The sequence below is a fragment of the Anas acuta genome, chromosome 26, assembly GCF_963932015.1.
Source record: "Anas acuta chromosome 26, bAnaAcu1.1, whole genome shotgun sequence".
Taxonomy (NCBI): domain Eukaryota; kingdom Metazoa; phylum Chordata; class Aves; order Anseriformes; family Anatidae; genus Anas; species Anas acuta.
Window position 1 is genome coordinate 2018320 of NC_089004.1, and position 26769 is coordinate 2045088.

Consider the following 26769-nt stretch of genomic DNA (forward strand, 5'->3'; position numbering starts at 1 on the left):
GCGTTGCTTTCAGTATTATTTCAATAGAGCAACTCAGCAATGCAGCAGACACAAACTGTGGCACTTAGCAACACTGCTGTAAGAGAACAAACAAGAGGAGGCAGAACTGAGGAACAACGTTCATGGCACAAGCTGCTTTGCCAAAGGTTCCCGTGAGTCTTCTGGGTACTGACGTGATGACACCATGTGATTACACGGATTAGTGGTAGACTCGGCAGTGCTCAGTTGACAGTTGGAATTGATGATGTTAGAGGTCTTTTCCAAGCTAAATGATTCTATACCCACCATCCAACGGCATTCCTGACACACCTTCAAGAAGATGCTGCATGGCATTGCCAAGATTTAACAGGCTCAGTGCCCTGTTTAAAGCTTTTTTTTTTTTTCTTTTTGTAAAAAGTCCTACTGCCTACGGAGAGGATAAATGCGATCCATTAGAGGGAATAAAAGCAAGCAAAAATAGCCTTTAACCAAACCTTACTGCCTCTCTAGACACACACCCTTTCTCAGGACAGCAGTGATTATTTCAGCTCTTTGAAATCAGTTTCTATGTTGCATTGTAAGAGACCTGTAAAACCACCAGAAACATATCAACTTCTGTGATTATTTTTATTGTGCAAATACCCCAGTAAGAAGTTATTTTGTTACTTTATCATCAAAACAACCAAACAAAAACAAATATTATGAAATGCAGTAATGACAAATAGAGCTTCTTATGGATGAATCTCAAGTGAATGAAGAGCTCAGTTCAGGGCTTCTTTCTAAAAATGTTAAAAGATCTGAGATAACCGAATGTATGCAGAATTTTACGTCTGCCTGGTAATCTTAACTGCTGTAAATGCACAAGATGTTTTCCCTCATAAGCACAAAGAACAGCAGAATATATCACCTCTGTCATTTAGATTTGGGTTTAGGTGGTCTCCATGGATATTTCTGTTATTTACTGGCATTTTTCCATCATTTATATGTGAGACTATTTCAGTTGTATGGGTCTACGCAAGAATAGATCTTTTTCCCCACCTCCTATGCCATTTTTTATTTTTGTGGTAGGGTTCTAACACTACTGTCTGAATACTATTAACTAAATGCTGAATGCTATTAATAAAAGCTTTACAGAAGTTATTCTAGGGATTGCCAATTTTCAAACTTCCAGTGTAGCATGAGCATGGCTTAGCCATTCCGAACAAGAGAAAACTTGAGCTTAATGAATGAAACCACCATAACTGATACTGGAGGTTCAGTTTGACTGGAAAAAAATATATATATATATATTTGTTACATGTTTAGTAGCCATTTTGGCCATCCACAAGACTACAGACATTGTATTATAACCAGTTACCCAAAGCGGTAGTTCCCATATCTCTGTGCTGTAGCAAAGTCACTGTGTTAACACAGTGTGAGAAGTACCTGTATAACTCAATGCAGAAGTGGAAAATTCTGATTTAACATTATTTCTGTTAGCTCGTCACATGGACTAGCTATTCTTCTCTATAATACTCTATTCTTTACACTTTCTACACAGGAAGGCTCTCTCATCTTGAGATCTAACTAACTAGCCAAAGTTAGAGCAGATACACCCCACTGTGTGAAGGGGGGCACCTCACCTAATTTTACTTATTTACATACCTTTCTCCTTTACAGTTGAAGAGGAAGACTTGCAATTCAGTAGGTCTGCTCTTGAAGTCAACCTTAGAAAGAAATTAACTACATCCCAGAAATGGTGACTTTTATCCATAGACTATGAGTTCCTGAAACAGCCTGCTCACATTTTGAATTTCATACCATCCTTCTAAGCAAGATACTTTATCTAGGGCTACAAAAAAGAAAAAAGCAAGGATAGATGTATAATAGATCTTGCATCCTACTGAAGTCTGTGATCTTTAGCTTGGATTTACTACTATTTCCAATTTACTAGTGCGATTTACTAACTGATTTTGTACTTCACTACAGCCCCTCAGATAATGAGCATTGCTGCTCCTTAATGCTACATCACATCTTTCTTTTAACTGCTGTTATGACACGACAGAGAAGGTTTATGTCTTCACACCGTCCAGAAGAGCCCCTCAGGTGGGTACATGCTAGCAAAGGTCTTTGCAGAACTTTGATGACAATCACATTTAACTGCAGACCTTTAGCCTTTATGGGGAAAAGAGAAAAGTCACCAGTAAATATAAAAACAAAACATAAACAAATAAGTTGTTTTGCAAGCACAAAGCCCACAGATGTTAATAATGACTTTGATCTTAAGCAACTATAATATTATATGAACAGCTTTTCATGGAATTTTTCTTCAATGAGAAAAAAGATGCAATACAGCACTGTTCCTTGGTGACAGAAAATACGAAGGGGATAAAACAACTGATCTACACAGTCACCCTGATTTGCACGGTGAAGTGATGGCTACTCAATTACGCTCAGTATCTGAGCAGCTGCAGAATAAGCAGAAATATTTATGGATTCAGGGATAGCAGAAGTACATACTGTCTCAATAGTCTGTTCAAGCCCATTTGTTTTTGCTGAGACTGAATTCGTATGGTAAGTACTTACAACTTTCTTAAGAAATTACCACCTGACTTGAAAACCTGCGTTTGAAAGTTCTTTTTTTGGATTATCAAAGGAGAGTTCTTGTTAGCCATTTTCTGAGAAACAGAAAAACAGCTACACAATCTTCACAGCCTGAAAGACAAAAAAAAAGATCTTTTGGACTTCAAAGACAGCTTTAGGAAAACTTGAGAAAAATAGTAACAAAACAAACAAAAACAATGGCCCTGATTGTGTCCTAGAAATATTCTGGCCACAGTATAGTAGCTTCAGGCCAGATTGTGCGGGAACAAGATACAACTACTGAAAGCTCAGAAAAAAAATAATAATCCCCCACACCACAGAACACTCAGTGACAAGAGTTACACTTTAACAAGCACGGTCAATTTGGCAGTATAAAGCCATATCTTCTTTTGTCCTGCTCTGGCATGTTTTCCTTCAACAGCAAGACAGATCAATGCTGAAGAATAAATGCTTCAACTAAATGCACTGGCTTGGAAGTCCTTCACACTGCAAACATTTAAGACAATGAATAGCAGCCTGCAAGTCGAAGTGTTTCTGCTAATTTGAAGTATCACTCAGATCAGGCTGAAAGACTTTTGCTACCTCTAGGAAAAACACAATTTTCTTTGCATCTTTATTTAATTTTTATGATCCAAAATAGTACAGGAAATAGCCTAAGCATACACTTAAAATTTTGTTTATGATATAACAGTTGCTACCAAACTAGCACCAAATTGATCTATGAGATCTGCAGTCATGGAGTACAGATGCTGTGAGCGCTGTGATCACTGACAGTATCTCTCACTAAGTCAGCAACACAGCTTTTCAAAAGTCATTGGCCCTTGAACTATGGCATCAGAATCCCTATTTAACAGATTGTTAATAATTAAGATTGCTTTAAAACGTCCCATGGAGGAAGCTGTTAGGGTGAAAGTATTAGGCCACAAGTTTTAGGAGTATTTTAGGTTTGAGATGCAGTCACTGTGACAAGTATTTTCACATAAGCATCCAGATAACATCCATTTCTATCAACACAGCAACTTTTAATGTATACCAACTATCAAATTTATTTGTCATATTAATGCTTTTTGTCTACTCTGAACAATAATTTCCTTACTTCTGTTAGGAGTTAGGAGTAGTATTTTCTTGCACAGGAGCAGAGGTCACTGAAACACTGACCTGCATTGTTGGCTCATTACAAGAAGAGGTAACTATACTTGCTCCTTCAGCATCAGATGAAATTTCATATTTGTCCTCTGTTAGTAACCGGAAAGTAACCATTAAAAAAAAAAAAATCAGCCTGTTTCTCTCATGCTTATGCATCAAAACCCATCTTCAAAAAAACTACCTACAACATGCTCTTGCTCTCCAGCATGTCATTCCTTTAATTGGAAAATTTCCTGTTCAAGAAGGGATTGCTTAATCCACATGAATGCAGTGGCACTTATTTTCCACTTTCTACTTCTGATGTATTGGCCTGTATGAGCCATGTCGAAAGGGCAGAGACCTTACTTTTCATTACATTTCTGTACACAGCCTAGCAAAACTATATTTTAAAGAGGAAAGCATAACTCGTTCTATGCTCTAGATGACCATTTTTCCTATTTTAGGATAATGAAAAACTGAACCTGAACAAAACTGCTCCATAGGCAGCCTGAGATACCCTGTTAAGAGGAAAGTTCACATTTCTGGGCAGATAACAGGATAATAGGAACATCCCTGTGTCCTCAGAGGAAAAAAAAAAACAAGATACTCTTGCAATTTACAACTTTCAGAATTCAGGGCTCAGTTTCTACATTTCTTTGAAGATAAGCCATGGGAAAAACCCTTCCTGGCAGCCCTGAATCTACTTTGTATCAAATCACAAGCAACTCCAAGCCATCTGAAAAACAAAACAAAACTTATCTATTATTAATGTGCTTAAGTGAGACTGGGCTGTATTTCTGATGACAGGAGGACAATGAAACCTCCATATGGTGTCCCGAGTCTGCATTATTCATTTGAAGAATGTAATGACAATTGCCATCTAGGTAACGTGCTATGAAGACAACTACGAAGCTTACACTTTGTTTGTCCTTTTAAATGTTTCTACTCAATATAAAAGCATAGTTTTCAGTCACAGCTAATGCTGTTCTATGGACTATTTTCATAGGAATTGAAGAGACAAGTTTAATACTTCCCTGTGGAAATGGACAGATGTTGCATCATTTTCTTTACAAATCAGACATTTTAAGTCTGTATACCTAGCATCAGCAATACAGCGAAGTGTTAAGAACTATGAATATAAATACAGTTTTTCCTGAAGTTGTACACAAAAGCACACCAGGAAAAATAAAAGACCTTAGCTACCTAACGTTATTTTTTTCCTTCCTTTTAGTGGTGTAGCACCACTCCTCATTCCCTTGTGTGCTCTACATATAGCCTGACACTGCAGCTTTTCCACCAGTCTCACTTTGCCATTACCTCATGGTAACTTTATAAAGAAGTTAACAAAAACGCATTACCTTTTGTCTTCATTTTCTTCCTCTTTCTCCAAATATTGCAAAAGTGCACATTCCAAATGAGGAATGTATCTGGACTGACTACAGTTCTGTAGAGTGGGTGCTACAGCGGTTTGTCATATGACATGAGTCATCAGATGAGTAGATTTATCTTGTAGACTGAGGGAAAAAAAGAAATGTAATGGGTATCAAAGGTATCCTAGCAGGTGTGGTATCTGTGATAGTTCTACGTCATAAGGTTTGCATGAATACAACTGTGGTAAAGCAATTTCAGCAAGGAAGTTTGAGCAAGCAATGGAGATTTTTTTTTGCATGTCTCGTTACAGATTACCTAGGCTGCATGAAGAGGAAAAAGGAAGTGGAGTTCAGCAGTTACGTAATCACTAATTTCTACAAAACTTTGTATCCTATATGTCTTAAAAATTGTTTGAAGGTAATGTCTTGAGTCACAGTACTACCATCAACATATAGATGTTGCACAGTCTGGAAGGAAGGTTTTGCAATCAGTTTAAGTTGGCAGTGTGCCATATATTCTGTAATCCAGCTTTCAACAAAGGCCTACGAAAGCTGCAGCAAGTAGACAGACAGGCAGCACTGCTTCATTCAGCAGTACCTTATGACAGTTCAAGTTGCTTATGAAAATACAGCAAAAAAGTTCATAAAAATCTACAAATAAGACTTTGATATTATGATAGAGTTGTGTACTGCAACAAAAGCAGCCTTCAAATATAAACTTGGTCTATCTTATTGACTGCTTGTTGAGTATTCTCTTTTACAAAAAGCACTGATCTCTAGGGAAAGACCCAGCATAGACACATGCAAGAGCTTCATTTCTCTAAATGTCTTTCTCAAGAAATGAAGAAGAAAAAACTTCCCAGGCAGACTGAAACAAACCGAAAAACCACTCAAGTTCCCTGGGAAAACCATACTGCTGTATATTGTACACCAGCTGTCTGAGCTGATTGTACTGCCCAGCTGTAGAATTGATCATGCCAAAGAAATCACACTTGGAGAAAGGGGTTTAAAACTGCTCTTTGATGATACTCTATCCTGGGAGTGCTTGGCAGCAAGTGTCATGCATGCTGCAGTGCCAAGAGATGAAGGAGCAGGTGAATGCCTCAGGCAAGCCTGCTGATTAGAAGTCAGGGACTGCTTGGTTCCAATGCAGCCAAAGCCACCACTTCCCAAACCAGTTCCAGCAGGGAGCCAGAACACACAACTTTGCAACACTTCTGATGCAGTCAGAGGTGGTGGCATTAGCAAGGATATTCTCAATGCTACAAGACCTATCTTGCCACTAACATCATATGCTGATTATAAAGGCCTAGGGCTTCCCGATCGGTATGACATGATCTACAGGAGGCAAAAGAGAAGACAATTACTTTCTACAGGCTGTCCTGGTTTTGCTGGGGAGAGAGTTAATTTTCTTCCTAGTAGCTGGTATGGTGCTGTGTTTTGGATTTAAGATGAGAATAATGCTGGTAATACGCTGATGTTTTAGAACCATTAAGGTTGGAAAAGACCTCCAAAATCACCTAGTCCACCTGTCCACCTACTAAATCAGGTCCCTAAGCACCACATCCGACCTTTCCTTAAAGCTGTTGCATTTCAGCACTTACACAGAAGCAAAGACTTCTCAGCTTCTCATGCTGCCTTGCCAGTGAGAAGTCTAGGGGAGCACAAGAGTCTGGGAGGGGACACAGCCAGGACAGCTGACCCCAACTGGGCAGAGGGATATCCCATACCATGTGGCATTATGCTCAGCAATAAAATCACGGGGAGTTTACTGGGAGGCTGCCATTGCTTAGGAACTGGCTAGGCATTGCTCAGCTGGTGGTGAGCAACTGCATTTTGTATCACTTGTTTGTTAGGAAAACAAAACCAAAACTTTATTACACTGTACTTATCTCAATCCTTAAGTTCTTGCACTTTTACCTTTTTCAATTCCCTCCCTCATACCACTGTGGGGGTGTGAACAAGTGCCTGTGTGGTAATTAATTGATGGGTTAAATGATAACATAGGCCTTCAAGCAACTCCGGAGTATGAAGAACTATTACTTCTGTCCGAAACTTGAAAAAACCATCAGTGGTGCCAGTATTGTGCTGGAACACCTCTTTAAGAGGCTACTATATCTGAAATCCATTTGGGAAGACAGAACATAAATCTCATGGGTTGTACAGGGTCAAAAAGAAGCATCACAACCCAGAAGTAAGTAACACATGGGTATGTAGAAAGCCATTACCTCGTCTAGCACTAAGAACTAGGCTGTTACAATTAACTGAAACTGCAGAGGACACAACATGTACATTCTAAAATGCTACTCAAGATGGAGGACATGTTTTGCCCACACTGTAAAGACATAAGCCTTTTGTCTTGTGTCACAACAAAGACACCTAGTGTCAAAACGCATATGAAGACTCATACTCCAGAGGGCTATATGAAATAAGGATCTCATTAGTACAGGGAATATTTATTACTCATACCCTACCAAGCAGTCCAGCACTTCAAAATATATACAAGATGAAAAAGTAACTAGTATTACATAAAATCAAGACAGAATAGACCTCTGTACTTTTTTCACTCTAACGTCCTGGTGACAATTCTGTATAGATGGAGAAATACAAAGTTAAACTTTTCAGTAGCTAGGAAAATTGGTATATTCTGTTCTTGAAAACTGTAAGTAGTACTAGTACAGATACATTTTTAAGAAAGACAGTCAAAGGTCACCCACCAGGAAAGGTAACAGCATGTCAGGTCTGCCCATGGGAAGCCACTGCCCTTCCCATCGTAACTCTCTTCTCCACCTCTATCTGCAGTACAGGTCTTCTTTGAAGAACCTAATAGACGTACAAAAAAAGTAAAAGTTACACAGTTCCGTTAAATCCAGTTTGAAAAATGTAAAGCTAGTCCCAGTCTCAAAGGAGCTGTCCTCTGGTCAGCTAAACACCAGACTGTTTGCAAACAACATTTAATCGCTATTCATGCTCTGGTCAACAAGAAAGCAGAGGAAGATGTAGGAACACACCTAAACTATGCACGCTGATTTCCAGCCTGAAGTAGCTGTGTACTACACAGTCAAGTGCCAAGCGTGGTAACAGAAGTGACTATTGATCAGAGTACAGCACTGTGATTCATAAGTCAAACTTGAGCGGAAAGTAAACACAAACTTTCCTCTTTTGATTGCTGTACACAAAATGACTCACATTGAAACTGGTGCCCTTAGTGATTTCTCAGGATAATCATTTGCTGTTCTGCCACTAGAACTCATCTTTGGACTCATCTGCCATCATCTTACTGGCACTTTTGGAAAATGTATGGAAAGCATTTGTTCCTTTGCTGCATTACAGCTCGTGATTTAACCCAGCAGGTAGCTAAGCACCATGCAGACATTCACTGACCTCCCATTCCCTGTGGGACAGGGGAGAGAATTTAAAAGAAAAATGTGAGAATTCATGGGCTGAGGTAAGGACAGTTTAATAAGAAAAAGGGAAAGGAAGACAAACAAAAAAAATACACAACCCAAGCGATGCAAAATGCAACTGCTCACCATCACTGACTGATACACCGCCAGACCCTAAGCAGCCACACCGTTCACCCCATCCAGCCATCCCATATTGTTCAACATGACACCACATGGTGTGGGATATCCCTTTGGCCTATTGGGGTCTGCTGTCCTGGCTATGTCCCCTCCTCTTGTGCCCATAAAAAGTGGCACATATATCTTGTGAGATAAAAAGAGTTCAAAGTTGTTTTGAAGATCTCTAAGACATTTCATTTCAGTTTTTGAAACAAGACAATATTTACCAGTTAAGCATTGACAAAATGCAGAAAATCCACTTGAGACACCCACTAAATATTCATAGAATGCTAAAATTCTCTCATTCTCCTCATCAAATTAAATCAGATAGATAAAAGTCTTGATAATATGAACTATCAAGTGCACAAAACACAGGATTTTATTTTTTTTTTGACAACAAGGGAAAGAATTGCTATCCGATAATTTACCCCACTCTTTTCTACATTTGATAAAACATTACATTTTACATTCAAGAAGTAATGCATTGGCTAGTGGTCTCCTTTGGTATTCTGGGCACTGCTAACCAGAATCACTTTGGCTCAGCATAACAAGACATCTCCATTCATACCTGGTATTGCAGTCTGTTCCTCTCCACTGCTTAACATGCACATCCTCAGTACTGAAGCCATCAAAACTGCACTCGGAGCTCACAATGAAGTCAAATATTTTTCCTTCATTATTTCCTGTCTGAGAGGTAAAACATGTTGTTCAGGGTCTCTACCCAGGACACTAAGAACTATTTTGCATTTAGGAGTTTTTCAGCAGAATGTATTTTTAAAAGATACACGTACTTATTCTGTATTAAAATTGTGCCAACCCACTGCGTAATTTACAGCAGCTACTTCAATAGCATTGTTACATTGCTATTTAAGACAGGAAAGGAACACAATATCCCTTTAACTTGCAAAGGGCTCTAGAAGGACTGAAAACCTCACATGGAAATTTAACTAGAGTATGGTCAGTTCACATGCAGTGACAAGACAGTACCTGTCACCGTAATGAAATTAAATAGCATGGAATAAATGCAACAAGCAATGGTCATGTGTTGCTGAGAAAGCAATGTTGAAAATACATTAAAATAGTATGTCTGAAATTAAAAACCTCACATAGCAATTTACCTTGAGAGAAAAGATGTTAACATCTTCTACATGGTCTTGTAAAACAGGTTGTGAATCCAGCAGCTCTCCAGGTACATCTTCAGAAACAACTGTAGCCCTGCTTCTGGTTTCATCATCTTCTGTTTCTTGTTCCCTGTATTTCAGCAGTGCATGAAGAAAATGGATTAGTAGTCCACTTTGTTACTATTTAGGAAGACATTCTTAACAGCATTTAAGTTAAAAATTCATCATGCTATTGTCAGTTACTTGTCCCCAACACAACCTCCCCCAATTTGTCACTGTAGCAATTATTATAGTATCTGACTGTAGTGGATTAAATTTATCACTGAGCTTTACACTCCTAATGCAACACAAAACCAACATTTATGCTAAAAGATTTGCATCCTTACTTAAATACAGACAACTCTGAATGACCGACCACATGAGCCACTCATAAGTATGCAATCTTGTCTCCCCAGGCCAGGTGAAAAACTTGAAAACACTCAGATATTTTCATAGTCATAGCTTAGATGAGACAAAGAACTAACACCGAAGATGGCTGAACACTTGAAGGAGGTTTTTAGAGGTATTAGCTTAAACAGTGATAAACAAGTTTTGATTCTGCTATGTTTAGTTGTTCTTTTGTGTGCATGTTTTTGTTTTTAAGTGATAGAGTTATTTCCCTGTTAACTGTAAAATCACTTCAATATGAGTTTAGAGAAAAAATGATATAGAAACATTTTATTTATTTATTTATTTTACAACAGTTAAGCTTTCTCTGTGTACCTTTAAGTTTTAGACTAGGGATGTTTGGCAAAGCTGAGCAACACACATGCTCAGATCACATTTGGTTATCCCAAGAGTTCATTCAGTGCAGCAAACTGACTTAAAGCACATCTGTATCACAATTTCTCTTTCAGAAATATTTCTTAAAGATCTTTTACTTGCTATACGCATGCTCTGTTGCATTCTTAACATCAAAACCTATCTTGCGTTCTGAAGGTTCCCCGGATATGTGCTACACATGCACCTGCTCCTGTGCAAGGGACATCACAGAGCTCACATTGAAGCTGTTTTTGAACCCTGCAGGGGCTCCTGTTTCCTTGGTTTCCTGTCTTCTGAACAGCTTCTTTCTTTCTGTGCTTTTGTCATTCTAAGCGCTCCCGGTAAGTCTGCAATCAAACAGGGCAACACTTTCATTTTGCTTTCAAAGGCAGTACTGTTTTTTCCTACAGATACACTAAATGTCTTCTGAAAATAAATGGAAAATTTCCAGAAAGTCAAATTTAAAAAAAGAATAAAAAAAAACCTCACTTCAGAGTCCCATCCAAACCCACAATATATAAAATGCTCACAAGTGCTAACAGCTTGATGAATCGCCCTTTACTGACTCACACTGCAATAGGAACTCACATGCAACCTAATCATCTCAGGCTCCTTAAACAATCAGTCAGCTTGGGTGTAAGACTTAAATACAACTAAACATATCTGTCTAGTTCAATTAAAATGATTAGCTTTTTGTTGACTGTGGAGCACATCTAACACAGCTGATTTAGATTCAGGTTACTATACTGTAGGCATGTGCACTTGGTTAGATGCGTGTCACCTCACCAAATACAGAGAGCAAAGGTCCCTTTTGGAAGGCACTGACTAAGAATCATAACTGCTGTGGACAAAAGTTCAAAGAAGCCAGGCAGTTACAGGCATATCACATGCTTGCTTCTGAAAATCTGTAGGAGTTTTAAGTGTGGTAACTTCTTGGTTGGTACGTATACTCTTTGTAAGACATTACAGTACTATGCAAGAATTTGTTTCACTTCACTAAACAAAAGTAAAGTAAGAGACCACAGCTGTTCTCAGAAGTCCAGTGGTGACATCACCTTAAATAACCTTGGACATCGTGCCACTGACTAATAAGCTAGTGAATTAATAAAAAACATGATCTTGACCACCAGATTAGATCTTTAAAAAAATCCACACAACTACTCAGCAAATTTTCTCACTTATTCAAAATTCAATTCATCTGAATTTAGAAAAAACAACAACAACAAAAAAAAAAACAGTTGGGCTTAACTGGATAAACCTTAACCTTGGAAAAACATCAACATTCTTCACATTAGCAAACAGTGAGATGGGACGGACACTTCATCCTGCTAAGGGTGGAGTAGGGAGGGAGGTGGTTTCCCAGGTTTTATTAAGGTTAAAATTTAGTGCTAACCACTGATCCACCATAAGATCCACACATTCTTCAATGGGAACAGCTAGCTCTGATTTCAGGCATTAAACTGACATATTCGTAACCATCTGCAGGACAGAAAGCAACCTAAAACCCCAGACTTTCATATAAATTAGTCAGGAAAAGATGTTTAGCATACCAATAAAACACACTTTCTTCTTAAAACAGTAAAAGGTTGTCTAAGAAACAAAATCCAAACAGGTATGACAAATCTGGATGAATTTTTAAGAGAGGCTCAAACTAACCTCTCTAGCTCTTCTGAGGATAAATGATGGCACATGTCATGATTCTGATTGATAAATGGTAAAAGGTGAAAGCTTCTGGAATACATCCTGCATCCTTCTTTACCTTCATAAGCTCAAGATAATGTCTTTAGTTAATCATCTGCCAAATCACCAAAACATCAGATACATCGATGAGATTGCATTGCAATGAGAGCCACATAGACTTGTACTTGTTTAGTTTCATCAGGTGGTCTCAGACCTGCTCTTCACTTACAGCAGTGGGACTTTGCTCCCCCAGCCTCCATCTGCAGGTTCAGGGAAACAAGAGACTTAGGAAGCCTGACTGGCAGTGAAGACTGAGGCAAAGAAGTTGTTGAGTATCTCAGCCTTCTCCATGTCTGTCATCACCAGTTCACCCTCCTCATCCAGCAGAGGGGGTACATTCTCCTTGGCCTTTCTTTCTGAGCAATGTATCTAACCAATCCCTTCCTCTTCCTCTTTGCATCCCTTGCCAAGCTCAGTTTCATCCACGTCATGACTTTCCTTATCCCACCCCTGCACATCCAGACTGCATCCCTGTATTCTTCCCAGACCATATGTCCCTGCTTCCACTGCCTGTGCCTGATCACTGAGTATAACTCCTGGCTCACACAGGACCACCTAAAAATCAGACCATGTGTCTGAGAGAATAGTCCAAATGCTTCCTGAACTCCAGCAGGCTCGGTGCTGTGACCACTGCCCTGGGGAGCCTGCTCAGTGCCTGACCACCCTCTGGGTGTAGAACCTTTCCCTAACCCCCAGCCGGACCCTGCCCTGTCCCAGCTCCATGCCGTTCCCTCGGCTCCTGTTGCTGTCCCCAGAGAGCAGAGCTCAGCGCCTGCCCCTCTGGTCCCTTTGTGAGGGAGCTGCAGGCCGCCATGAGGCCTCCCCTCAGCCTCCTGTTCTTTGGGCTGAACCAAGGGACCTCAGCTGCTCCTCATACATCTTGCCCCACACATCTTGCCCTGCAGACCCTTCACGCTCTTTGTAGCCCTCCTTTGGGCACTCTCTAGTAGTTTTATGTCCTTCTTATATTATGGCACCCAAACCTGCCACAAAAGTACTCAAGATGAGCCTGCACCAGTGCAGAGCAGAGCTTTTTCCTCCTAAACTGATTTTGATCGTTATCATTTTGCAAATTTTCCAGGTTATGATTTTGTTCAATTTCATAGTTAAGCGAACAGAATAAGGAAAAGTTGTTTTGCTTTTTCTGCTTCCACTTTCCCAGTACTAAGCAGACCAGGAACAGCCACTGCCAAGTACAGTACTGTGGCCACAGCTCCTTTGGTGCTGAACCAGCTTACCACAGGCAAGCACATCCACTGAGGCACCATTTCAACACACCAGGTATTTCTTCCATGGCATAAAAATCAGGCTGCAGATTAGAGTAAAAAGGCTTGAGAACTGAACAAGGTTAACCAGCACCAGGAACAAACCTGGACAAGCTGAGGAAAAAAGCACTGCTTCAGAAAAAGGGGAGCTGAGTACAAGATCTGGATAGAGAGGCTGCTCTACTGCATTTTATATTTGAACATCATCCTCTTATTAAAATTCAAGGTAGCTGCTTCTATAGATGAGAGGGACCTACTTAGCAATAAGTCTTCTGAAGTCCAGAAGTGAGAAGTGCTTCTTCAAGCAGCATGTAGTTAACCCGCAAAATTTGCTGCCAGAGGAGGTCAGAAAGATAAGTGTGGAATCAGATAATTCAGCCAATAGTAAGTTTGTATTTCAGCAAATACAACTAAATGCAATTACTTTCAACTGTCAAGTATCGCCGCTGAAGCCAAGAATAAACCCTCCCCTCACACCATGACCACCAAATGATTAAGCTAAAGTCTGTGTGACTTCAAGCTTGTCGTAAAGCTTCCAATATCATTGCTGGAAGCAGGGCACCTAATGTGATGCCTCATTAAGGCTGAACAACTTATATTTTAAAATGCTTGATGTAAGAATCCCTGCTGTATTCTTTCCTAGGGGCTAAATTTTAAACATTACTTCCTGTACAGTCACTGTAATTTATTTTATTATTTCATATTTCATCAATATTAAGGGAAAATGTTTGTCAGAAAATAAAGTTTCAGAACACACTCTCTTCACCTCCAATTACCTGCAACATCTGTTTTCAAGTTTACAGATTTCTAGCAATCTTGACTTAAAAAATCTGAAAAGCTGAGTGAAACTTCATTAAAAATTACTTATTTTTATCCATTTGTTCTCTGAAGAGTTAAGTAGATTTGTAAAACATGGGAAAATTGAGTCAAAGATAAGCAACTAAAAAAACAGATGCTCTTCTCTCAGATAAATTTGACACACACCATACTTTGAGAAAAGTATGATGCATTTATCATCAAAATATTTACATTTTATCTGGAGAAGAAAGCTTTTATCTGCACTTAAATATCAGAAGAAAAAAAAATAAGGATTAGCAAAATATAAGCCAGTTTTCAGCACTCCTTGCTTCCTCAACAAGATAATGTTACCCAACAATTTCAGATATGAATACACAGCTCAATATTTTAAGTTTCTAAATATATAAATATGTCCAGGAGGTTGAGGAATATGTTTCACAGCCTCACAAACTGTTTACCTATTCCACCCCCCCAAAGAAAAAAGAAATTGATGATGGAGTCACCCATTGAAAAGGTGAAATACTGATTCTGTGATAGTTTCATTTTGATTTCTCACATGCAATGCTGTAAAAATATCACTTTATCTAGCATAGTTTCAAGGAATTCATGAAGAATGTTTATGATGATACGAACTGTAGATTATACTTTCTCAACAGATAAATAAATATTACTTATGCACTCAAACTACTTCAACAGCTACAAGTAGTGGCCTCAGTTGTTTTTTGTTTGTTTGTTTTAACTCTTGTATTTGAAAACAAATTCTAAATCTACCTATACTACAAGAACTTTAAAATAAAACATACATACAGAAGACACGACTGCTGGATTCCAGAAGCACTCACTTGGTGGGAGTATGAATCTCTGGCAGGATGTTGCAGCTGAACAGGCAGGTGCTGGCTGGTAGTACTGCTTGCTCTCACAGTTGCTTGCAGATGTTTGTTGTTCGTAACTGTAATTATAATGCATATGGAATTCCAACAGAGCAAAAAGATTAAGAAAACACTGTGGAAAAATAATTTATAAATAACTGATTTGACAGACGGCAGACAATTCACATATTTGATATCTTAATAGTAGATAATGAGGTTATTTATAGAAAAAAACATTTAAGGGCATTTTGATGGTATTGGCAGGGAATGATGTGGGAGCAGGAAGCAGGCTAATTGTGCTTTCTCTAGGAGAGCTCAGCTGGAGGTGCAGGGGAAACAGCAGGAATCACTGACAGTAACTCACTACAAGAAGGCAGTTTTAATTCACTCCTTTGAGAGGTTTCATTCCAATTACAACACAGTGCTCAGTTTGAGTCACACCAAGATTAGGGTATGCTGCAAATTTCTAAAGCAAGATACAAGACCTCATTAAAAAAAAACACAAAATCCCATGCTCTTGCTAGTATGACAAATACACATTCAAGCTGTATATTCATGCAATGGGGAAGAAAAGAGTAAGATTTAATTATTTTGACACTCTATAAATATCTAGAAAAGTGATAAATAAGAAACATCTCTTACCGTTCAAAAGGAGCAGATGACATGCTAAAGTCTAGAAGCATTTATCTGAAATTCACCAGAAAGTCAAAGCTGATTCATTAATAGCAATATCCAGAAATACTCGTTAAGGACTGGGACACATTGTATAGGGGAAAAAATCATGTCCCTCAAGAAATAAGTCTTAGGTCAGTACAATGTGCAATAACTTCTTTAGTCATCCATTTACCCTGACAGATGCCTGCGGTATGCAGGCTTCCCACCAGTGGCAGGTCAAAACAAAGTCCCTGGTACTGTGACTGTCTGTTGGCCACCATCCAGAGGACATGCAAGCTATCAAGCCTGTCTGTTCTCACTGGTCAGAGAGAAACAGGCACCTTCAAAAGATAACTCGTCACAGCTATTGCTTTCTGTTGCCTACAGAGGGAGTCTAGACCAGTTTACACAGAAGGCAGAGACAACTTCTGGAAAATGAATCCCATACAGAAAAGAAAATCAGGCAACAGCGATAAAGCAACTGCGTTAAATCTATCATAAAGGTACTATCTGGCAATAAGACCATTCAGGATTATATAGTGCATTTTCCTGTCTCCAGTGGTGCCCACAAGCAAATGCCAAGGGAGAGGTAGTACAGAATACTCCCTTGCAACTCTTTCTGCTTCAATTATCAGCTTTGTGAACATCCCAAGCCTGACATAACTTGTCCTTTGGTTACTCTCAAAACACCTTTCAGATATTTGCTCAGTCTCCTTTTTTTTCCCCCCTTTATCTTTTTGCAGACACAACATCCTTGAGCAAGAACTTTCCCTGACCTAACATGCACTGCAAGAACCATCACCTCCTTTTGTTTGCTTTGAAGCTAACTCCTAACAGCTTCAATTGTAAACCTGAGCTTGCATAGCACTGAAAGAGACAGTGAACAGTCAGTTCCTATCCAGCTGCTTCATTCCACTTCAGATCCAGTAAACATCTAGTATCCGCTTTAAATCGTCTCTCCCAGGCTGAGGAGTCCCAGCCCACTCAGTCATTCTTGCTATGGAAGCTATGCCATGCTTTAGATCACCTCTGTCACTAGCCTCAGGCCCTTTCCAAGTCCTACCATATCCTTTCCAAGACAATAGGAACAGAGAATTGCATGTAATCAGTATCCAAGCAAAGGGCAAAGCCACTGCCATTATTTGAAACAGGAGCATAAAGTTGTCTTCTGTTTGCTATTTTTGTTCTTACTCTTTAATATTTAATAAACTCCTGCTGAATACTATAAAACTCCAAATTTTTGCTCCTGAGTAGCCGTCACAGTCTATTACATTGTGGAAAAGCAAGAACAATTTACAAAAGTAAAAACTGGGGGAAAACTAGCTATTCAGTCGTGTACTGGGGCTTCCTATAATTCCTCATTGTTCTGCCCTACCTAACTTAAACCCTTCCCAACTTTTTGGGGTGCCTCAGACCTAGCACCGCCAGCTAGGCAAAGGAAGATGTCAGTAGATGGTCTCAAGGATCCTTGTAGATTCCTTCCAACTCCGGGTATTCAGTGCTTCTTTTTCAGTTCAGAAACTTAGTTTTCCTTTTATTCTACTTGTTATAACTCAGCTTTGCATTCCTCACAGCAAAAGTTGAACTAGATAATAAATAAGTATATCAAATGCTAACGATAGAATGGGTTGAAGATGTTAACACATGGTCTGTGTTGATGCTCAGCCTAGGAAGTTTGCTATACTCTCAAAGCTTCAGAAGTTGACCTTTCTTCTTCAAGATGCCCAGTCTACTACTCCATCAGAGCAACCAACCTGCATACCATGCAGATAAGTCTTTTTCAGGAGGAAAATAGAACCACTGACATATCTACATAGATTAAAAGGTGTTGATGAATCTATTCTTCCTTGATGCCAAAGCACTATACCTATAAAAATAAATCACCAAAAAGCTCCTGTGAGCTCCATTGTCTGCTGAAGTGTGTTCAGTATATAGATTAAAAAAATAAATCAAAGCAACTCCCTAGTTAAGCAAACTCTCAACCAGCCTACTAGTTCAAAGCCACCAGTCTGAACAAAAGATGTTTTTTTTTTTTCTCAGAAAGCATTAGAGATATATGTCTATAATAAATCACATGAGATGTAAAGACAATGACTCACTTCATTATCTTTAAAGCATGAGAACAGAATACTCTAGTGAGACAAAAGTCCCTACAAAATGCTGATATCAGCTGCACTTTGCTCTCTCGTAGTAGTCTCAGCAAGGTAGGAACAATAAAGAGATTCTGACAAACTACTGCAGAAACAGTACTGCAGAGATTATATGATTTTAGTCTGAATTTCTACATTATACATGCTCCCTTTATAGTTATAAAAAAGCTCCCTTTAAGAAGCAGGTCTGCAAATTCAGCCTATGTCTCAAAATTAAATGTGGTACAGAGTCAAGGAACAAATACTCCAGCAAAACAAATTCTGAGTGCCAAAAAGACAAAAGTAACCTCTTGGGATGTAGTAATAATTTCTGCTGACAAATCATAGCGGTTAGAGTTAAATACATTCCAAAACTGATACTTTACTATGAGTAAGAAAAAAAGTTGTAAGATCTTAATATGTTGATACTGTGCCAAACAGAAAATTCCTATTTTAATTCACCTGGAGCACTCACTGCCTACAGGCCACCTCAAAAATAAGAGGCCATATCCCTTTTTTCTTGATGCAGCCTGAATTTTCATTGCGAACAGGTATGTTTTATCTGCTCTATCTGGCCGTCTAATAGCCACTGATGACTACAACCAACTCCTCCTAAAAGGATCAAAAATCCTGACTTGAATCCAGGAAATAAGTGCAGGTGATGAAAGCTCAGAAACACATCCATAATTTGATACGCACACACACTGTGCAGTCACTGACTGAGATCCAGTGCTGTTGGCAAGACTTGAGAATTATTTGCATGAGCATAGACCCAAAGCTCAGCTTTATTAGTCCTGATGCACTGCCTAGTACTTCCAGTTACCTGAGGAATATTCAGAGGTAAAATTAAAGTTCCATTAAACTCCTGTGTGGCAGAAGACGCTCAAGAACTGGGTTTTCTTTTCATTACCCTGTTACCTGAAATCAATATTTAAGTGCTGAAATGAAGTGTGTGGGCATGAAGAAAACTGAGGGTAGTGATGACCAAGTCTTTTCAATTAGAGACTAGACACACGGAGAATAAAGAATCTTAAACATTACTGTCTCGACTGTGCAATTTCGATAAATAAATACTGTGAATACAAGTTGCCAACTAAAGACTCCCAGGTACTAAATCATGGCCCCTTCCTGAAAGCTTGGTGTTTTGACAGGCTGGGGAATGATTTTCTACTAAGCACATCCTCGACCATAGTCCTGCCCTGACTGTGTCTGATAGAGTCCAGAGGCAAAGGCTGCAAGCGGCCTGTCAGCCTGTGCTATGAGTATGAGAGATGCCAATGCAGGACTTTGCTGCGCACCATAGCTCACTCCACTGGTTGCATGTGATTCAAGTGTGGCTGGCTGAGCACTGTAAAACAACAAAACCCCTAAAGTTTTATTTAGCAGACCCAGCTTCCATGCACAGAATTTACTGATACCACATTTTAACACCGCCCGTCAGGTCAGTCTGCTTATGAAGACCGAGTAATGCTGCACTTCAGGTCTGTGTTATAAAATTAAGGCCATGACTGATTAGAAGCCGAGCGAAGATATAGTCACATGAAAAATGTGAATATGCCAATCAGTAAACAAACAGCTGTTGACTTCGTAGTAACTAAGGATTAATGTCACTCAAAACTGCCAAAGGGCTTCTGCCCGGTATGACAAGCCCAACACTATTTTATTAGTTAACAAATCAACGCGGAATTCCTATAGGTATTTCAATCACAATAAAAGCTGCTCCTTTCCTTTGTCTATGTGGTCAAAGCAGCAGTAGCTCAGGCCCCGTGAGTTACCATGGCTGATGCTGTTCTCTCATGAAAAAAAAGAAAAAGCCGGATCTACATCATGGCCTTTATTTCAGTTTATTATCAGATTGAGCTCTTGAAACAAGCTACAACACTGAAGTGGAGGCACCTTCTGGACTACAGGTGAACACTTAAAAGTTTAAAAAAATGAAGTAATGCATAGGTGAACATGTCGTAACTTTTATCAAACATAAATTATTTAGTCACAGACTTTGTTTTCGGTCATACCTGAGTGCTTGTACATGATGGCAGATATGCCTGAACCGAAACCACATATGAATTTTCCCCAGTTCAGTTTTGACTCCAGTACTTTTCATCTTTAAGATGTTCCTGGGAAATTTTTTTTGAAAGATAAGGCTTGGGTTGTTGCTATGCCTACAATACATGTCGTACTAGAAAACGAATAAACAACTGTCAGACACACAACTGGATAGCCACACATCTGCTGGCACTTTGATCAGTTAGCTGACAGACAATCTCCACAGACAGATCTTGCACGTCACTCTATAACGCATTAAGTGAAAGGATTATCTAAAGCACTTATCTCCTTTTGCATTTTCAAGATATGTTCAGGGATAAAAGCCGATCAAGACTACAGGTTGCTTTGCCAAGTATTTGTCGCAGACTGGTGTGCTTAGTTCAACAATTACCTTGTTCTTCTTAGCTAGGATTCTGATCTAATTTGTTGCTTAAGCTTCCTCCAAACTTGGTCCCCGTAGCAACTCGTGTTACTACCACACCAAATCCAACCAGGCTTTGATGTTTCGAACTTTCACTTACAAGAACAGGTACAAGCAAGCCTTCCTCCATAAAACCCTGTCTCTTTACAGTCTCTCCGAGAATTCTGAAATATATCCTTGAAGTACAAAGACACTCAAAGTCTGATAACACAGTAATTCTGTAGTGCTTTATTGCTTCCATGGTGGTGATAAGAGACAGTGCCATAAATGTTCAAGTCAACCAATTACTTCAGAAGACCTGGGAGATGCCTTAGCCATTATGGTGTTCATATCACCACATTTTCCATATTAAGACCATCAGGAATACATGCTCTGGAAATTATAAACTTCTGTCAGCGAAGGGAAACATTCATGTCAAACATTAAAAGCACAGCATGCTATGTTATTATTGTTGGTGCTAGTCCAAATAGTTTTAGTTTGGCAGGCGTATCAACGGGTTTTCCATTGCTGATGTGTGCAAACCAAACTTATGGTTTCAGTAAGGCAGTTATATCACTGTACACATCTGAACAGGTCAGTACATCTATCCCTATGTGTTTGTTTTTGTGGCAACAAATACTTAATCTCAGGGATAAGAAGCTATTCTCAAATAACCATTCTTAAAGCACCTATCGAGCTCTTCATAATTCCCTACTACAAGTTCACACACAGCCACTTGAGCAGTATGTTTTGCTAAACGCTTCAAAATACACAAAAAATGGGTGTCTTTGGGGAAATAAAAACAATGCACACAGAATGTTTACCGTGCATTTATTATTTCTTATCATCATCACGAAGTTTCAAGGACTGGAAGATAAGAAACGTAGTTAATATTGTCTTAATGACAAATTTAAAGTCTTCACACCAGCTGAGACTACAGAACGTGGTCGGTAAGCTCAGCCTAACTTTCTGGGCTAAGCAAGGTTACAGGATGCAATGAGGTCAGGCACGGGCCATGGCTAGTAAGCAACATGCAGTGGTGATATATTCTACTACAAAAACACTTCATCCATTACTCCTGTACACCAGAAATTGAGCACATGGAAGCATGCTACCAGCAAGTTACTGTGACTTAAGAAGGGATCTGAAGTGCCAATATTTAAACACATAAACAGATTTGTCAAAAAGTATTCCATGTACTTCCCAGACACAAGCTTCTCTGTTTAGTCTGATATATGCAGTATGATTAACGATAAAAACTGTTATGCTTTTAGATTTGAATTGCAATAGAAAATTAACAGATCACTACACAAACAGAAGTATGCTACAGATAAGCACTGCATCGGCTTAAATAATTTCAATATTCACAACCAGTACGAACCTATACGCAACCACAAGCTTCATAAATAATGAGCAAAGAATAAAGATGATTACTGGCAACCTGAAAGCTTCCATTTAGCTTCCCTCCACTTTATTTCACTGTGGAAGGATCTTATTGTCTACTAAGCTTTATAGGACAAGAGTTCAACAGCTAGGCTAATAAATAGTGTGACTACTGTTCAACAAATGAGGGGGGGGCCTTACAAAGGCTATTCATGCATACATGAAAATTAGAGTGGCAGAGAAAAATCAGCTTCATTAAGAGTTTATAACAGCATTTATTTTAAGTTATATTGTAACTTAAAATGAGACATCACAATTAACCACAAGGAAGGTAACTGCTATGGGAACGAAACACTGGATACAACTTCATCCTTCTGCAAGCAACCAGCAGAAGGAGCTTCTGAAGAGGATGAAGCACTATGAACAACTGATATTACTAGGCCAGATCCCTGGGGAGGAAATTACCCTCAAGAGCAAAGCTGAAAGCACAGAGCTCATCAGAGCCCCAGCATACCAAAAATAGTGAGCACAGAGAAACGCCACAAACAAAACCCAAAAGGTATTCCTGGGAAGGATGCTGACAGCAGAGCAGCACAGGAGCCCTCAAGCGTGCCTGATGAGATCACCGTGCTGGACCACAAACCAAAAGGAGAGTAAAGCAGGGCGTTAGGTAACCCACACCTTGGGGCGTTTGCTGGAAGGGGGAGCAAGGAGAGAGCACGATGCTGGTGGCTGAAACCTGAGGAAAGAAAGCAACAGGAAAGAGCAAAGGCGGCAGTGTGAACAGCAGGCAGAAATCAGAAAGCAACGCGAGACCCTACAGGAAGGGAAGGAACACGAAAAATGAAGACACCAGGAGAAGCACAGCAGGACGCCTTTCACCTCGACACCACTTCACGAGGGAAGGGCAGAACCCCAGGGCAGCTGGAGCGCCCCTGCGGGGGGACAAAGCCCTGCGGGGGGACAAAGCCCTGCAGAGCCCCGAGGCCAGAGCAGGAGCAGCAGATGCAGGAGGAGGAGGAGGAACCCAGCCCCCTGCGGGCCGCCCAGCCCCGGGCCGCGCCGCCGCCATTTTACCCACCCCGAGGGCCGGGCCGGGGGCGCCGCGGCCGGGCGGGGCCGTCCCCGGAGGCGGAGAGGGGCGGGCGGCAGCAGCGGGGCGGCGGGGCCGGGGCTGTGCCCGCAGCCCGTTACCTGGCGGCCGCCGCCGAGCCCCGCCAGGCCCCGCAGCGCTGCCGGCCGCCATTTTAGGCGAGGAGCCGGGGCTGCAGCGCTGGTGGCTCCTCGGAGCGAGCCCCGAGCGGGGCGGGGGTCACAGGCGGCGGATCCAGCCCGTGGCTGTGACCATAGTGTACTGGAAGCAAACCCTCGTGCAGTCAGGGAGAAGATAAGCCAGCTTTGTGAAAATCGTGTTGTTTTTATTTTTTTCACGGCACTGAAAACATTAAAAAGAGGAGTTAAAGAGCTGCCTAAAAAGAGTCTGTAGAGGCTGACGGAGAAGCCTGTCAGAGCCTTTCACTGGTAACGGCTGGTCTGGAGCTACCTTCCAGGTCACAGAATCACAGAATGGTTTTGGGCCTCTTGTCCCCCAGTCTGTACAAATCCCGGATATAGAATCCGTCACTTGTTCTTCTTAAATTTTATACTGTTGCTGATTGCCCAGCCCTCTGGTTTATCAAGATCTTTCTGCAAGGCCTTTCTACCGTTGCAGTCAACAGTGCCTCCTAACTTCATGTCAGAACCATGGAGTGGTTTGGGTTGGAAGGGACCTCGAAGCCCACCCTGTCCCACCCCTGCCGTGGGCACGGCCCCCCCAGCAGCCCAGGCTGCCCCCAGCCCCATCCAGCCTGGCCTTGGGCACTGCCAGGGATGGGGCACCCACAGCTCCTTGGGGCAGCCTCAGCCAGGGCCTCACCGCCCTCAGGGGGAAGAATTTCTTCCTAACAGCTCATCTGAACCTACCCTCTTTTAGTTTAAATCCCTTACCCCTTCTCCTATCACCACATCCCCTGTCAAAAGAGTCCCTCCCCAGCTTTCCTGCAGCCCCTTCAGGTACTGGCAGGCCGCTGTAAGTTCTCCCTGAAGCCTTTTCTTCTCCAGGCTGAACACCCCCAGGTCTCCCAGCCTGTCCTCATAGCAGAGCTGCTCCAGCCCCTGAGTATCCCTGTGGCCTCCTCTGGACTCGCTCTAATACGTCCACATCCTTGTGCTGGGGCTCCAGAGCTGCACACAGTGCTCCAGATGGGCTCTCATGAGCACAAGGTCACAATGTCATGAAGTCCTTACAATGCTGGCAACTGAAAGAGTGTGCCAGGACAGCTGCTGCTTCTCAGACATCTTCCGTGTACGGCTGCTGATCACTGGTTTTAAATTAGGAGAGCATACTTGAGTTCAGTTGGCCTGCTGCTCCCACCTGTTAAGCATTCTTACCTTCCATAATACATTCACATCGTCAGATGGCTCTGCAACTATCTTTCTCCTTCCATAACCTGAAGTTTCTAGCAGGTTGTAATATGGCCAGTTATAATAATCATTTGTCCTTTTGGCAGCCAATTCAGTAACTCACTTTGCACTGATCATTTTCCTGCCATATGTAAGAAATGTATTGACAAATGGCTTCCAGTATTACCATTTGCATTGAACTTTTTTCAAGTTTCATATATCAACAAGCAGCATGACTCAACATACCTGTGAGGAGCCTGCTGTCACTTATGTTGCATCATCATAAGATGATTTCACCAGGACACCTAGCCTCACATTTCTAAAATTCTAAATTAACATGAAGCCTTCTGTTTCTGACTGATGTGTTTTCACATGAGCTGAAACACTGCAATGGAAATTAATATATATCAGTAAAATGAGATAATTCCTTTAAAAATTGGCTTACAGTTTAGTGGGATAACACCTTTTAATTGTCATCACAGTTTTAATAACAAAATGTTTATATTGATAAATCAAATGATGAGATTGAAATGTGCTGTTGTGAAATAGAGGCATCAAAGCTCTGTGCAGCAACATCTTGTGCCCATGGCCCTATTTTTTAGAGATCTGAGACCCATCTTAGGCCCAAGAATGAGTTTGCTTAATTAAAACCTGTGTGATAGAAGAAAAAATATATAATTTGCAGTAACTGAAAGCTGCCGTTGATGTGAATGACAAAATTGAGATATTGTGGCTGGCATACATAGCAGCATGAGCAAATAACAGATGTACAAACATCTTTAATGTTTTATGGGGCCTTGAAGGATATTTCCAGACCTGTCAGGCTTGGAGTTTACATGTGAGGATTCCCCATCTGGCACTGAAAGCTACGAAAAAGAAAAAAAAAAAAAAGAAAATGGCAACGTCTCTAACATCTTTTAGTCATTAACCTCCTTGATGGACTCTTGATGCTGAATGTTACCTTCTGTTTGATACCGTGCTGTTCAGGTCATACTGTATGGAAGATGAGGAGCCTATATATAATGGCCAATATAACAAGACCACTTGAAAGTGAAATCCAATCTGAAATGGATTTCTGGGCAGATAAAACAGATACCATCAGTACAGCACTGTTGGGAATTTACTATAAGGGGCCTTGCAGAGGCCAAGTCAAGGTAGGTGGAGGAAATATATTTGTATTTTTATTATGTAAATTTCCATGTGTCCCAATGTAATTATTACTTTTCTACTCAGGCTTTGCTGCTATATTGCAAGTTTCTGTCCTCCAGGTGGATCTTATTGCTCTTACACTGTAGGAAAAGGTTCATTAACGTGTTTTTTAGAGTTATACTACTCAACTAAATAAAGCTCAAATGATGAGTTGTCTATGAATGGCAAATAACATCACCTATTTTAATGTAGCAATGTTCTGATGTTACTTTTTGAATTTTTTTTTTTGGCCAAAGCCAAGTATCTTGATATATATACAGGATTTTCTAAGTCTTGCAAGCTTACAAGTATGTCACACACAAAATATACTGCTTTGTACTATGGATATTATTGCACAATGCTGTGTTACTGACAAAAGACATTTGTTTCCTGCAGAATGGTCAAATTTTACACTTACAGACTCCAGCGCAGTAGAAAAGGGTAGATATAAAGGGATGCCCTTTCCTATCAAAAATACGCTGGCAGTGGATGGATGGAAAATTTGTGACATGTGGGGGCCCCTAAGGCCACTGCAGGACTTAGAGCATGGAAAAGAGCTGACCATCGTAGCTCCTGCTGCAGACCATCACTAGCATTTCACTTGCACAGGCACAGCTCGCATCTGAGCTGCTCACAGACGCTCCTTTGTGCTCCTGCTCAGCGCAGCTCTCCCATGTGTCTGCGCTACAGCTGGCTCCCCACGTCTGTGCGGCGGAAGCCTTCAGCTGACCACAAGCACCACAGCGCCTGGGGCTGTCCTGCTGGAGCTTCTCAAGCCCTTGCGCTTCCCCGTGGACACGAGCGGTGCGGAAGGCCTCGTCCCCAGACCACAACGGGGACAAGACCCCCTCGCTGCTCCTAGGCCCATTCCAGCTCCTAGGCCCATTTTCTGCCCCTGGCTCCCCGCTCTGCCTCCGAAGGCCCCAGCCCAGCAGGCCCCAGCCCAGCAGGCCGCGGCCCAGCTCCGCTCCCGGCCCTTTCCGGAGCCATCCCCGCGGGGCCCCGCCGCCCTCCCGCGGCCCCACCGCTCCCCTCAGGATCCTATCGGAGCGGGCCGAGCCCCCTCCCCACCGCCCAAGGAGGCTTCCTGGAGCCCCCCAACCCCAGAACCGGGACGAGGAAGACCCCCCGGGTGCCCACCGCCCCGCACCCCCCACCGCAGCCGGCCAGGCCCCAGCCCCGCTCCCCACCACAGGCCGCGGCCGCCTCACGCGTAGCGCCCCCCCCCCCCCCCCCCCATAGCCCGCCGCGAGCGGCCGCCCCCGGCCGAGCTCTTGACGGACGTCCCAAGGAGCCAATGAGAGGCGGGGCAC

The 26769-nt window shown here is 41.3% G+C and overlaps 1 long non-coding RNA gene across 1 annotated transcript; it reads right to left on the reverse strand.

The window, feature by feature from the left end:
• Positions 1-592: 592 nt before the first annotated feature.
• On the reverse strand, positions 593-26614 carry LOC137844876 (uncharacterized). The gene is made up of 6 exons (XR_011090035.1): positions 15857-26614; positions 15153-15294; positions 9739-9871; positions 9189-9307; positions 7775-7880; positions 593-5201 (listed from the first exon to the last, which is right to left on the reverse strand). It is a non-coding gene; the product is annotated as an uncharacterized lncRNA (long non-coding RNA).
• Between the last annotated feature and the right edge of the window lie 155 nt (positions 26615-26769).